Source organism: Chiloscyllium plagiosum, unplaced genomic scaffold (assembly GCF_037043375.1).
Source record: "Chiloscyllium plagiosum isolate Xiang-an unplaced genomic scaffold, Cpla_swu_hap1 HiC_scaffold_39, whole genome shotgun sequence".
In the NCBI taxonomy this organism is placed as follows: Eukaryota; Metazoa; Chordata; class Chondrichthyes; order Orectolobiformes; family Hemiscylliidae; genus Chiloscyllium; species Chiloscyllium plagiosum.
The window spans coordinates 50,107,424-50,123,032 of NW_028270177.1; positions in this window are offsets into that span (position 1 = coordinate 50,107,424).

The following is a 15,609-nucleotide window of genomic DNA, read 5'->3' on the forward strand; positions in this document are numbered from 1 at the left end:
CACCCTAAAGCAATGCCCTCTACTTATGGACACCACCACTTCAGGGAAAACGCCTTGTTAATTTTGAAGCTCCTTGGATGCTGCCTGAACAGCTGTGCTGTTCCAGCACCACTAATCCAGAATCTGGTTTCCAGCATCTGCAGTCATTGTCTTTACCTCGTTGATTTCGAAGCTCCTTGGATGCTGCCTGAACAGCTGTGCTATTCCAGCACCACTAATCCAGAATCTGGTTTCCAGCATCTGCAGTCATTGTTTTTACCTCGTTGATTTCGAAGCTCCTTGGATGCTGCCTGAACTGCTGTGCTGTTCCAGCACCACTAATCCAGAATCTGGTTTCCAGCATCTGCAATCATTGTTTTTACCTTGTTGATTTACTCTATTCATGCCCCTCATGATTGTACAAACCTCCGTAACATCACCGCTCAGCCTATGGCATTCCAGGGAAAACAGCCCCAGCGTTTTATGCCACACCGTACAGCTCAAATCCTCCAACCCTAACAACATCTTTGTAAGTCTTTTTTGAAACCTTTGAAGTTTCACAGCACCTTTCTGATAAGAGGCAGGCCAGAATTGCACACAGTATTCCAAAAGTGGCCTAACGAATGTCCTGTACAGCAACATGACCTCACACATCCTATACTCAATGCTCGAAGCGATAAAGGAAAATATACTGAACACCTTCTTCATCATCCTATTTGCACGCAACTTGACTTGCATGGACTATGAACCTGAGGTCCAAGTTCTCTTTGTTCTGCAATTGTCTCCAGGGCATTGTCATTCAGTGTGCAAGTCCTGCCCTGATTTGCTTTTCCAAAAAGCAGCACCTCACGTTTATCTAAATTATACCCCATCTGATCAATATCTTATTGTAATCTGAGGTAACCTTCTTCGCTATTCAAAATACCTCCAATTTTGTATGACCTGCAAACTCATTTTCGATACGAAATCATTTAAATTAATGACGAAACAAATCCAGAAATAAATATCAATTTCTCTGAGTTTGAATGTGCTCTGTGGAAATCCTGCCCAATGACTCTGGACCAGAGAAAGGCTGCACATGCGCCTGGCTGCATCTTGCCCCCAATAAAGATGGTGTCCTTGCCCCGAATAAAGATGGCGGTGCTCACTCAGGCCTGCAGCCACGCTGAGGCAATTCCCAGTTTACTACAAACACGGGCCTGGGACGTTCAAATTTGTGTTTTCCGATGTGCACAACATGTTTGTAAAACCTCTCCGCTCATAGCACCACAGTTTTTCTCCCGTTTCCCTCTGTTGATTTCTTTCCTTACCGTATCATTTCACTCCATAACTTCCTGAGCATTCATTGTCGCGACTCTCCGCCGCGCGTGACAGTGATCACGTGGTTTAGTCCAGTTCCGCCCTTCCTTCACTTTAATTGATTGGAGGACAAACCGCCCGGCCAGGTCCTTCAGCTCCGCCCACCCTTTCATTGGCCCGGTGCTGACATCAATCACCCGGGGTCCCTTTGTTGGCTAGAGCATGTGCAGTGCGTCCTGCTTTTGCTGACATGTTGGGTCATGTTATGGGAGAGTTTACTGAGGGTAAGAATTCCCTTTGTTTGAGCTCTGCACTAGATTCCCTTTATTCATGGAGGGAATTGCCTTCCAACTCATGACTGCATAGCTGTGATTGATGAATCAGTGCCTTCTGAATCAGTACATAAATACCCCATTTTTAGTCCTTCCCAACGTCTGAGATCTTTAGCACAATGTATCACGCTCTTCTTTGGAGACAAAAGAGCATGAAATGGAGCATCAAGGAATCGGAACAGGAGTAGGGCATTCATCGCCTTCAGCTTGTTCCCCCATTCTATCAGAACACAGGCCTCAACACGTCTTTTATGCTTGATCCGCATAGCCCTCAACTGCTCAATATTTCAAAACTCTATGTGCCCTCTTTTAAAATAATTTGAGATAAAATCATGGATTCCCTATTGTATGGAAACAAGCCTTTCAGCCCAACAAGTCACACTTACCCTCCAAAGATTAACCCAACCAGACCCATTCCTCTACCACATTTAGCTTTCACAATTCATTGGGCTAGAAAATTCTAGCCGTTCACTGAGAGAGAAAATTCTTTATATTTTTTTTGAATGAAAGTTCCCTTCTGCAATATCCCCTAGTTTGAGTCTTCACTGGTGCTAGAAGATCGAGACAACATCTACCCTGTCAAGCTCCTCGAAATCATGTTTCTGTAAGTTCACCCCTTATTTGTCGAGATTCTATTGAATAATGACCTAACCTGTTTAGCTATTCTTGATAGGTCAACCCTTTGATCCTCGAAGCATCTAAGTGAATCTTTTTTTGAATGGTCTTCAATTCTGGTTTATCCTTTATTAAATATGGGAGCTAACATTGTATGCAGTACTCCTTGTAAGGTCTCAGCAACAGCCAGTTGGCTAACCAATCCTCAGTCCATGCAAGTACATTACCCAGATACCATGAGCACCTATATTGTGCAATTAACTTTTATGTAGCACCTTATTATTTGCAGTTTTAAATTCCAAATACAAAACATTATTGGATTGCCCTTTATCAGCCCTGCTTGTTATCTCCTTAATGAACTGTCGCAAATTTGTCAAATATAGTTTCTCTTTCACAAAACCCAGTCTACTATGTTTAATGATAAGCTTTTTTAAATGTCCTGCTATTTCTTACTTTAATATTCGACTCTGCTGTATTTCCAAAACAGACATTAAACTAACTTGCCTGTAGTTTCCTGATATGGTGTATTCACTGATCTGAACATGAATGAGCAGTTTGCGAAAGTCACTGTATTGTATAATAGTTAGGAGTGTACTCTGGTAATTCCATTATGGTTCACTTCAATTGTTTCAACTGAAAAACAACGACGTTCCACTTATTTTAAAATATGTAAGAAATGGTGATACTAACTCTTCATTGTAAAAAAAATTACATAAAGTAAAAATGGCCTGCCATATATTCCCCAAATACTGATCTAAAAACAGTCAAATATTGTCTATAAAGCATGATTCTGTCAACAGGTCTATGTCCAAGGCGACATCACTATTCTCCCCAGTAGGTTCTGTTCCATTGACAGGACATAACCAGACAGAGAGGGGCAGCTACTTGGAATATAGTCAATACGTGCTCAGTATTGATGCTGGATCCTGTGGTTTTTAGACTGGTCTGTGGCAAGTTTTAGGGAATCAATAAAGGAGAGACATAATTGACCACATCGTCGCCAATCTGTCTGTTGTAGATACACCTCTCTATTTAATATATCAGTAAGAGTGGAAATTGCAGTCCTTGTGCGGATGACGGGCCATATTCACATTTTGTATACCTTCAACCATGTCATTTGTGCTCAATTAGACACTTTAAACAGATCTAACAACTCATGATGATGCATCCATGAGGTACAGTGTACAATCAGCAGCAAAACTATCATATTCTGCACAACTCATGACATCTCAAAACTCATAGTCCAACATAACGTCCACCCTACAGTAGACTTCAAGCCAGGGTTCCACGCTGGGAAAGTGAAGAGTGCAGAAGGATATGTTGGGAGCAGCACCAGCCAAACTCAGATATGAGGGGACAACCTGGAGAAGCTCTTATTGTTTTCAGCTACAAAACAGGCCAACTTGCATACTAACCAGCAGAAGCAGCAAGTGATAGGCTGAGTTCAGTGATCCCATAGTGATTGCTTCTGATCTTATCTCTGCTGTTCTGCGACATGTACTCATTAATGGTAGTGGATAATGAAAGAGACCATTGGATGAGGAGGCTGCTCTTCAGCAATGAAATTCTCACTTGTGGGGGAATGCAACATATCAGGGAAAACTTTCTGCTGCATTTGTAACGATCTTCAGATAGAAGGGCTGAGCAGATTATACATTTTGACCTCCTTCAGTGAACCCACCATTACAAACACCAAACTTCCGATAACTAGATTCACTCCACATGATGTAAATACACAGGACACTGACTTAACTCGGCAGATCGGGACATCTCCAGCCAAGATGTTCTGTTCAAGCAAGAACACTGACATCTACCAACAATGAGATGAATAGCCCAATTATGCCCTGTAAACACAAAGCTGGTCACTTCCATTGCAGCCAATCACTGACCCATCGGTGCACGGTCCACCATGTAAATGTGAAGGAAAGTGTCAGCAATAAGGTGATCAATCAGCAATGCCCTGCTCAATGTCAGTCGGTTTGTGTGCTGTCAGGCTCACTCAGCTCCTGATCCCATTGGAAGCTTAGTTCAAAAGAGTGGAATTTCAAAGGGGTCGTGCGTGGAATTACTCTTAACATCAAGGCACCATTTAAAGATGTGTGACAAAAGGACCCTAAGTAAAATTGCAGCTATTTGGAATCTGGGAAAATACTCTCCTGGTTGGAATTAACACCAGGGAGAAAGAAAATGATTAGATTTGGTACAGCGTAATGAACCTGGCCAGGTGCTAAATTTGAAGGTAAGAGACCACTTTGGTGATAGTGAACACAATTCGGTTATGTTAACTTTAGCAATGGAAACAGATGGGCACATACCACATGGTAAGAGAGTTATTGCTGAGGGAAAAACAATTGTGATGTCACTAGGCAAGATTTAGGATGCTTACAATGGGAAAGCAAACTGCAGGGGATGAGCACAATTGAAATGTGGTGTTTATGCAAGGACCAGCAGAGTATAAATGCGTGTCTTTGAAAAGTATGTACATGTCAGGCAGGGAGAAAGTGTTAGAACGAGGGAGACGTGATTTGCTAAGGAAGTTGAATCTCTTGACAAGAGGAAGAAGAAATTTTATGTTAGGATGAGACTGCAAGGCTCAGTTAGGGTGCCTGTGAGTAACACATTAGTCATGAAACACGTAAAGAGAGAGCTAAGAAGAGCCAGGAGGGGACATGAGATGTTGTTTGCAGATAGGATCAATGAAAACTCTGAAGCACTCTATAAGTATATCAGGAATAACATAATGCCGAGGGAAAGATTAGGGACATCATGGAATGTAGTGGGAAGTTATCCATGGAGTTTGGGGAGGTAGAGGAAGCGGTAAATGATTATTTTTCGTCAGTATTAACACTGGAAAAAGACAATGTCGTCGAGGAGAATACTGAGATACAGGCTACTAGACTGGATGGTTCTGACGTATAGAAGGGGGAGGTGTTAGCAATTCTGGAAAGTATGAAAATAGATAAGTCCCCTCGGCCGGATATGATTTTTCCAAGGATTCTCTGGGACGCAAGGGGGGAGATTTCATCGCCTTTGGCGTAGATCATTCTGTCTTCATTGTGTACAGGAATAGTGCTTGAAGACTGCAGGATGGCAAATAGAGTCATGTATGATGTCCCTTAGTTCAGGAAGGGGAATAGAGACAACCCTCTTTATTATAAACAAGCGAGCCTTACTTCGGTTATGAGTAAACGGTCAGAAAAGATCAAAAGACATAGACTTATAATAATCTAGAGAGGAATCCTTTGGTGAGGCATATTCGAGACAGCTTGGTGAAGGGTAGGTCATGCCTCACCAACCTTATTGCGTTTTTTGCAAACGGTGACCAAACTGATAAGTGTGGCGGGGGGGGGGGGGGGGGGGGGCAATGCTGTATATACGGTGTACGTGGATTTCAGTAATGCTTTTGATAACTCCTCCCCACAGTCGGCAATTGAACAAAATACTGAGGCATGAAATTGAAGGTGATGTACCGGTTTGGATGAGACATTGGCGAGCTGAAAGAAGACAGAAGGTGGCAGTTGATGGGAAATGTTCATCCTGAATTCAGTTACTGGTGATGTACTGCAAGACTGCATTCTAGGACCACTATTGTTTCTCATTTTAACGACAACATAGAAGAATGACTTAAGAAATTTGCTGATGACAACGAAGGTTGGTAGAGTTGTGGACAGTGATGAAGAATGTCATAGATGTCATATGACAAAGGGGCATAGATAAGCGGCGGAGCTCATCTGAGAGGTGTCAAATAGAGTTTCATGTAGAAAAGTGTGGGGTGATTCACTTTGGAAGGAGTAACAGGATTGCAGACTACTAGGCTTATGATACGATTCTTGGGAGAGTAGTTGAGCAGAGAGATCTCGGTATCCATGTGCAAAGATCCCTGTAACTTGTGACCCAGTAATTAGCGTTGTCAAGAAGGCATATGATGTTTTAGTGTTGACTGATAGTTTTGAGTTTTGGAACATGAGGTCATGCTGCAGCTGTACAAATCTCCGGTGCGGCCGAACTTGGAGTTTTCGTACATTTCTGGTCATCACATTATAAGAAGGATGTGGAAGCTTTAGAAAGGGTGCAAATGAGATTGACTAGAATGTTGCCTGGTGTGGATGAAAGGCCTTATGAGGAAAGGCTGAGAGACTTGAAGTTGTTTTCGTTGTAGAGCGGAATGTTGAGAGATGACTTAATTGAAACATATAAGATGATCAGGGGATTAGTTGGGGTGGACAGTGAGAGCACTTTTCCTCGGACACTGATGGCTAGCACGAGGGGACACAGCTTTGAATTGAGGGGTGACAGATATAGGACAGATGTGAGAGCTAGTTTCTTTACTCAGACAGTAGTCGGGGCGTGGAACACACTGCCTGCAACAGTCGGAGTCTCGCCAACTTTAAGGGCACTTAGAAGGTCATCGGTTAAACGGACAGATGAAAATGGAGTGTAGGACAGATAGGAGATTGATGGGGTGGAAGGTAACGACCGGGGAGTTTTGTCGGTGTTGCATTGGGAGGGGTGGGTTTCAACTTCTCTTCAATGTGGTTGACAATGCACTTCAGCACAAATCCTCGACATCACACACCACTGCACGTGAACCACACCCTTCCCAACACAACAAGGACAGAACCTTCCTGGTCCTCACCTTCCACCCCACCAACCTCCACAGGCAATCCATCATCCTCCACTAATTCAGCCACCTTCGTACAGACGCTACGACCAGAAATATATTGCCCTCTCCAACACTGTCTGCTTTCAGAAAATCCCCTTCTCCCTGCCACTCCCTCGTTTGGTCCACACCTCCCACCAGCCCACACTCCACTCCTGACCTCTTAGCCAGCGTCCACACTACTCCGCTCACCTCCGTCCAAGACCCAAGGAATTCTTCCACATCCGCCTGAAATTTAGTTGCACATCTCCCAATATTACCTGCTGCATCCGTTGCACAGTGTGTGGTCTCTCTACATTGGGGAGACAGGGAGCCATCTCGTGGCTCGTTTCAGAGAACACCTCTGGGACACCTGCACCCACCAACTCCACCACCCCGTGTTGAACACATCAAGTCCTCCGCCCACTCCCTCAAAGGCATGCAGGTCCTGGGCACCCTCCACTGCCAAACCATACCACAAGACGCCTAGTGCAGGAACGCCTCATATTCAGCCTTGGGAGATTGCAATCACACGAGATAAATGTGGATTTCCGCAGCTTTCTTATTTCCACTCCCCCCACATTATCCCAGTACCAAGCCTCCAACTCGGCTCCACCCTTCTCACCCGTCCATCACTGCCCCCTCTGATTATCAACTTCTCCGTCACCTTCATCCACCTCTAACTTTCCTAGGTACATCACCAAACCCAACCCCTTACCATTTACCTCTCTGTCCCGACCCACATGCCGCATTCCTGAGGAAGGGCTTATGCCCGAAATGTCGATTATCCTGCTCGTTGGATGTTGTCTGACCAACTGTGATTTTCCAGCACCACACTTATGACTTTGATCTCCAGCATCCGGAAACCTCACTTTCTTCCATTCTAACTCTGCAGTCAGTCCTCAGGAAAGAAAATGTCCGTAGACCTACCATTCTCAGCTGCTGCAATGATCCTCCCTCTATCGTAAGGCCAGAAGTGGGAATGTTGACTAGGCATACCATTCCTGAAGCAGTCCATGTTCAAATGCAAGGAGACGACGAAAACATCCAGGCTTAGTCTGACAAATGGCAAGCAATGACCACGCTTCATAAATGTTAGACAAATATGATATTAAAGAATCAAGCTGTCCCTCTTCGATTTTCAATAGCATTATCATCACTGATTCCCCCACACTGTTTCTGTCAGCATTCTGGTTGCTATCAATGAACAGAAACTGCTCGCATAAAAACCAGTACCTTCAAAACCCGGTCAGTTGCAAGGAATTCTGCAGTGAGCAACTGACCTGCTGACTCCTCAAAACTGTGACGATTCACATTCGAGGAATAACCCAGGAAATAACAAGCCAATTTAATTGCTATCACTTCCATGAACATCCATCCCCTGCACCACTGATACTCAACAGTAGCAGTGTATTGAATCTACAAGATTGACTGCACCAAAGCTTATTGGAAAGCAGGTTCTAAACCCACTGCCATCTGGGAATACAAAGGCTGCAGGCACATTAGAAAAACAGCTGTCTGCAAGCTCGCTCCTTCATATACTCAAATGTAATGAGTTATTCTCATGACCAATTTCTTTTTGTTCAGTGCAGACAATGTAGAGAATGACCTCCTCTGTGCTGGGCAGATTGCTAAATTCTTGAATTTTGGCAGCACTTGATACGATCAATGCAAGGGGTGGGGGGAGGGCAAGCATGTAAATTGACTAGTGTCACAATAATACTGACCCCATCATTCAGACACAATGTTACTTCACTGTGTTGGCCTGTTTATCTTTCCTGTATAGACAGCGAAAACCCTTTGAATGCCCACTTGTGTTTTGATTACGATGCTGCCACATCTCCATTATGACAAGTACATCTGACGTGTTTCCTACTCTTTGTGCTGTCTTTTAATTTGCCCTGCTGAAAAGTTCGGAAGGGGTTAAGGGACGGCAGCAAGCGCCAGAAAACAGGATGGCCGTCGGATCCAGAGGAGGTTGCAGACATAAGGAAGTGTGTGAAAGCTGGGGATATTACAGGAATATGGATGGCTTCAGAGGTTTCAGAAAAGAAACGAAATAAAGGGGGACCAGGGTGGAGATTGGGTGATGGGATGCGCACAAAGTCTGTCCATTTCCCCCAGATTGTGACAGGTGAACTGGCGTATCCATCTACATAGATTATGATACGCTTCACTCTAGCTGAAGCACATTTTGTCCACACAATAATACTTTTCAATTGCAACATTTCAGGACGTGAGAACGTTTCTGATCTAAGGTTCTGCTGAGTCAGCTGCTAGTCAAGAATTGATACGTGGTATTTGTTGCTACAGGGAGTAATCTCTTTTGTAACAGTTTCAGGTTGGAGTCTCATGAAGACTTAGATACAAAAGGCATTTAAATTCAGAGCACAACAAGCTCCAGTGTATTAGGCACTTATAGCTTCTCACATCCATTCTGAAAACAGTCCAACAACAAGATCAGGAAGATACCTGACACCTCTCACTTGCCTGAACAGGGTCAGCTGCCCTCACTTATCCTGGAACTGAGCTCCCAAATTCAAGTAGACAGATCACTGACTTGCTGCCCAGCCTGTGCAGAATCAGCTACCGGTATGTATTCCATTATGGAGTCCCACCATCAGAACGGCAGGATCCAGGCTTGATAATGGGTGGATTGAATTTTGGATGAGTGTAAACATAGCAAGGGAGATTCTGGATCGCGAAGGTTGAAATCAGGAGCTTGCAAGAAACAGAAAACAAAACTTGCATTCGCACTGCAGGAGATTTATTAGATGAGGTTCTACTGAAAATATAGTTACTTCTCTTGGAGGATTGTACAGAGATAGAGGAGTGTTCCAGCAGCTGGAAGAGGTTTTGAAGACTGAGAAATTTGTAGAGCTAATGAAGGTGGGAGATATGTGGGAAGGTTTGACATCTGTTCGAGATGTCAGAGGCTGGCAGAGCTCGAGGTATTTTCACAGATAGGGAGAGAATTCAAATGTGGAGGTTGCAGAGATAGGAAGATGTATTGGGGCAGACGGTGGTTACTGAATTCAGAGCAATGTCGGCTCAAGAGAATGTTCGACAGCAGGTTAAGCATTGGAGTAGGTTGCACAACAGGGAAAATTGTAGGGGATGGGAGGAAGTTAAAGAAACGTACAGAGTTATAGGTGCTGGTGAAAGATATAATGAACACTGCAGTGGCTGGAGGAGATTATGGAAACAATTAGATTTGTCAAAGCTGGAGGGAGTTATTGACATTGATAGTGATGTGGACTGGAAGGGATTCCGAAGGTTGCGAGGATTCTGTGGATATGAGTAGTGACAGAGAAAGGAGAACTGTCAGGACTTGAGAATTACAACATAAAGACGTAGAATTGTAGGGACTGGATGAGATTTCAGAGAATGGAGAGTTATATGTCCGATATGATTTATTGAGATAAGGAGAGCTGCATTGATTGATGGACGTTCTAGAGATCAGAATAAATCGTCCACGATCGATGAGATTACGAAGTTAGGACAGTATTGGAGTTGGAGGAATCTGAAGCCATCGTACCAAACCACACAGACATTATAGCAGAGAAGGATGTCATTTGGCCACTAATATTTCTACCAGTTCTCCAACTGAACTCATTACTGAGTAATCATCACCTGCTTACCCATTTCCTTACACATTAGTGTTAATCACAATAATGATCGAATCCCCACTTGAATGTTTCCATTGAAAATGCATCTACAACATATCCAAATGTATCTTAACTACTTGCAAAGTGAAAAAGTTTTTACCTATATAAATATTTCTTCTTTTATATATCTCCTGAAATCTGTACTCTGTCAGTTTTGTTACTTTTATGAACGGCAACAGCTTTATATGATCTATTCTACTCAGGCTGCCTATGAGTTTGAAGAACTCCAACAGATCTCCTCTTAACCAATTTCTGTCCATCGTTTTCAGTCGGACTTCATAACTGAAGTTTCTCATCCTTGGAACTATTGTTGTAAGTTACTTCTTCATCCTTTTCAATGTGTTCACATCCGTCCTACCATGTGACACCCAGAAATGTATGCAATACTTCAGTTGAGGTCTAACATGCGTTTGATATAATTTCAAACCCCTTGCTCTTGTACGTTATTTCAACCTTAATAAAAGGAGGAATGCTGCATGCTTTAATTATGCTTAATATAATCTGCTTTACCTATGACAACTTCAGTAGTCTGTACACAAATGTCACTTCGTCCTTCGCTCAATTACTCCTTCAGATTTTATATTCTATTTAATTTTGTCTTTTAATATTTTGCGAGCAAACTGTATTTGCTCATGCTTCTCTGCGCCAAACTTTCATCTACTATCTCTCCACTCACTGTACCAACTTGTCAATGTCTTTTTTGGAGTTCTCTAATTTCCTTAACTTCTGTATCAACGGTAAACTTTGAATTGGGTCTCAGCACATCAGATGTACATTGTTCATAATTATCATAACGGATGAGTCTCCCAAAATGGCAACAGAACATCATCGAAAATCTTTCTCTTGCTCGAAAAAGTTTTATTGACCATTCGTCCTGGTTCCCTATCAGTCATACAATTTGCATCCACATTGATACAGTCCTTTCTATTCCATGAATGAATGATTTTATTGTCGAATATGTTGCGGAAAATACAGTGTAAAATGCTTTGACGCCTATTTCATACACGTCCTCCTCATCAATATTGTACCTTTCTCGTGACAGAGTTTCCTCGGCTCCTTCTTCACAGCATGAATCCTGTTTGCGGTGTTGAATGAGCCTTACTCCATTTTTTTAACATGCTCACTATGAGGTGTCCATAGAAGATTCTGGGGCAGCTCCATTTTGGCTCTCAGCTTTCCAATTATTGGTCCCTGTTCTACCATCTCCCCTCTGAACCTTCAGCATTCTGACACTAATTTTATTGTTCTTCCTCGTCATCCAGGCAGCGTTGGGTTTGTTTACCCAGCCTTTCAAGTTTGAGGGACCACTCCTCGACTGGACTCAAAACCTGCGCTCTTTGAAGGGAGCCCATTGTCCAGTTTACCCTTTTCTGGCCAACATGGACTTCTTCCCAACTTCATTCTTGCCAGATTGAAGACTGTTTCCAGTCATTTGATTTTTCTTATTCTCAATTATTGCATATCATGGTCGACTATCATTCTGAGCTTTTACACACAAATGATCGTTGTGTCCTAGAGTGTCCATGAGTGACTCCATTTTCCCCATCTTGTTTCCAATGACCAGGTCCAACAGTACATGCTTTCTTGTGCTGAACACACACTCTTTTAAAAGGCTCACCACCTTGCATTCCAAGTAACACTTGCCCTTCACTGCCCTGACATTATCAGTATACCAGTCTATATCTGGATAATTTAAGTTTCTCAATGTAGCTCATCTGCAGTGTTGCCATCGGGTTGAATTGTCCCTGCATACCATTTCTCGCTATCCTTTCCACTAGTTGCTGTCCTACAGATGGTACTTAGAATGTAACTGAACACTTATTGTTCAAAGGTTACAAACAAATTCATTCTCGGAGCAATCTTCTTTCTCTCGGACGTTGAACTGACACTATCCTAAACCAATACTCCTACACAGCATCATTTCCTTGTCTTTCCATTGCTTTGGCATACATTATACCCAACAGCAATTGAACACATAGTCCTGCTATTTCTTGAGCTAGCTGTTGGTTATCATTACATCATCAGATTTCAACACACTAATCTACATTGGTAACTTCCCAAACTGCATGTATTCGCATCCATGCAGAGCACTAGGATTTTGACTTTCTTACTCCATCTTCCACTGTTAAACCTGCTGCTGTAGATTAGTTCCAGCTGCATCCCAAAGCATCGTGAGAATCCTATTACTAATATCTCTATTTGTGCATGAGAAGTATTTTGTTGTCATGTGAGTAGACAAAATCTTTTAATGCTGGTGAAGTCATTTCACGGCCCACATAATGGTAAATGTGTTATCACTGTTCATTTAAGGAAGCTAATCTTTGATTTAAATTAATGGATTACAGCAAGGTAATTATAATGGATTACAGATTTGGAAACTGAAATTTTAAATACTGAATTTTGAATAAATGAATTTCAATTATATGTTGATTATTTTGAAATGCCTTCGTCACTTGTGCAGTTTCCACCTTTGAATTGCATATTTTAGTTATTCTTTTGAATAAACAATAGGATTACCCCTCAATCAAAAAAAAGTCAGAATTAATTGGCAAGATCGTTTGGTCTTATTTCATTCCAATCAATATTGTAGTAATGCTGGAAAAGCACAGCAGCTCAGGCATTATCTGAGGAGCAGGAAAATCGACGTTTCGGGATAACCCCTTCAACAGGAATTCCTGATGAAGTACGTTTGCCCGAAACGTAGATTTTCCTGCTCCTCGCATGTTTCCTGAGCTGCTGTTCTTTTCCAGGACTACTGTCATCTTGGGTCTAATCTCCACCATCTGCATTACCAACTCTCGCGTTTATGCGTTTACACGTGATCAGTGACCTGTCTCATTGCCTCACTGTTAATTTGAAGTATGGCTTCATTAATTCATTGTGAACTGCAGGATGGAAAGAAACCTAATCTGGCCAGTTGTAGGAATTCTGCATGTGATTGGGGGAATAGAGTTATGTACAGCAGATGAAACTCCCCAATGCTGGGAGATGTTCACAGCTTTGTGTGAGTGTGTCTATGAAAAAGCAAAGGGAACATGAGAAACAGTGTAAGGCCACTAAGGCTGAGGAATGTACAAACAAGATTAAAGCAAGAACGCTATAACGTAGATTCTACGTGTAACCCGAGCCTATGTCTGGCATACTGACGCTATTTGAGGATGGGGATGATACTGATAGGGCTGAAGGATGGGGATATTATTCGTGGATACCCGCTGAGCCCCTACTATCGCTTGATTCTCCCCAGCACACACCCCTTATTACAAATCTTTCCTTCTTTTGAAAAATAAAGGGCCAGTCTTCATAGTCGATAGCATGGGGATGAGCAGCCTGAGCCATCCTAAACGGGGGCCATCCCGGGAATCAGAATAATGTTCATGAAGCATGTCCCTGACTGCAAAAATAAACCGGCCAAATTTGCTCAGTATTTCCAAAGGATGTTACACATGTAAACGCAGCAAAATTCTGGGAGTGGCCTGATACGATTGGCTTGCATTATAAGACTGAAATAAGTGGCCATCTGTCTGACAGAAGTGGTATACAGCTCACAATTAAATAAAAACGAGATTCCAAATCATCTTTGTTTATCCCTGTGCTTTTGCAATGTTTTGCTGCTGGTGTCACTGACATGACCCAGAAAAGCAATATGAACTAGTCCAGGAATTTACAGTCGCAAATGAGGTGAGCAGTGGTTTACTATTGGGATGGCCAGAACCAGTTACAGGTCAAACCGCTTATGTCCATTGCCCTCGCGATCGCAAATGCAGTGTGCCAACCCTGACAGGTTTGGTTGAGACCAATATTCCCACTGGGGGATAAATCTACTTCAGATACTCACCCAGTCACAACTGCTGAGTAACCCTTTCCCAAGGCCGACCTGGAATTACACCTTTGGGAATGGGAACACGGCAGCGAAATCTCCTGACGGACAAAAGGCTGGCTCGTGCTTTAATCGTGGAAATTTGGCCACTGGAAAGTGATATGTCCTGAAAGTTACTTTGGAGCTAAAACCGGCATCGATATGCTTGCAGCCGAGTGAAAGAAAATCTGCGACTATGCACTGACTCTTCGTTGTGCTTTTAGTAAGAGCAATGATTACAGAGTCTTGTGGGAACATGGAGGATTTTTTACTTACACGAGGCAGTCGAATAGGAACGCTGTTTATGTCCAATCAATCTGGCAGTTATCAAGATGTTCGGCTCATGCTGCGGCAAGTGATAAATTCTCCAAAGGAATGAGCAGATAGCTGCCTCTGCCAAGCAGGCAGCCTTACACCCGAAACGTCTGGTCCCATTGGGTTCCCAGAAAAACTAAGACAGAGAAAATGTGGGAACAGTTATGGTAGACGTAGATATAATAGAGAAACCACAGGGGAAGCACCCTGCTATAGACCAATAGGTATGTCCTCAAATAGGGTACTCCATCGATACTGAAACCAAAACATGGTTGACGGCTGCTGGACACGTTTGTGTTGCTTCTTTGCTGCTGCCTAATTTAGTTGGTTACGTGCTTATTTGTACATACTTGGGCAAGGAGGGAATGATTAACATTCTATTGCAAACTTGGTGGTACCCAGATTTGCAGAAAACAGCTAGGAAATGTACTGATGCGTGTTTAATTTATAAATAAAAAGATGGTTGTTGTAAGAAGGGTTCCCTACGGTTGTTCATCACTTGCTTGCCTGGTGGGCCTTTTTATTTTCCACATCTTGCTTTTGTAGAATCGCCCTGCGCACATTGTTGTGAATACTGTCAATTAGTAGGAGATGCATTTAGTAGATGAATTAAAACTATCCCAAAGACTGACACAGCTGCCAATACAGTGTTCAGCAAGTGGGAAATATTATCATTAGTTAAACAAGAGTCTTCAAAGTTTTCATTCACAGGTATGTCAAGCCTAATAATTAGGAACAGAGCAAAGCATAGAGCAAGTATAATGGCCTGTTCCTGCTCCTGTTGGTCACCTGTTCAGCAGTTAAAGTCAAGGGAAGGCCAGATGGACGCACGCGACACAAGGACAAAGAGCGCCAACCACTGGAGGAACACGAGAAGACTGTGTCAGGGACACATCTTCATGGCTC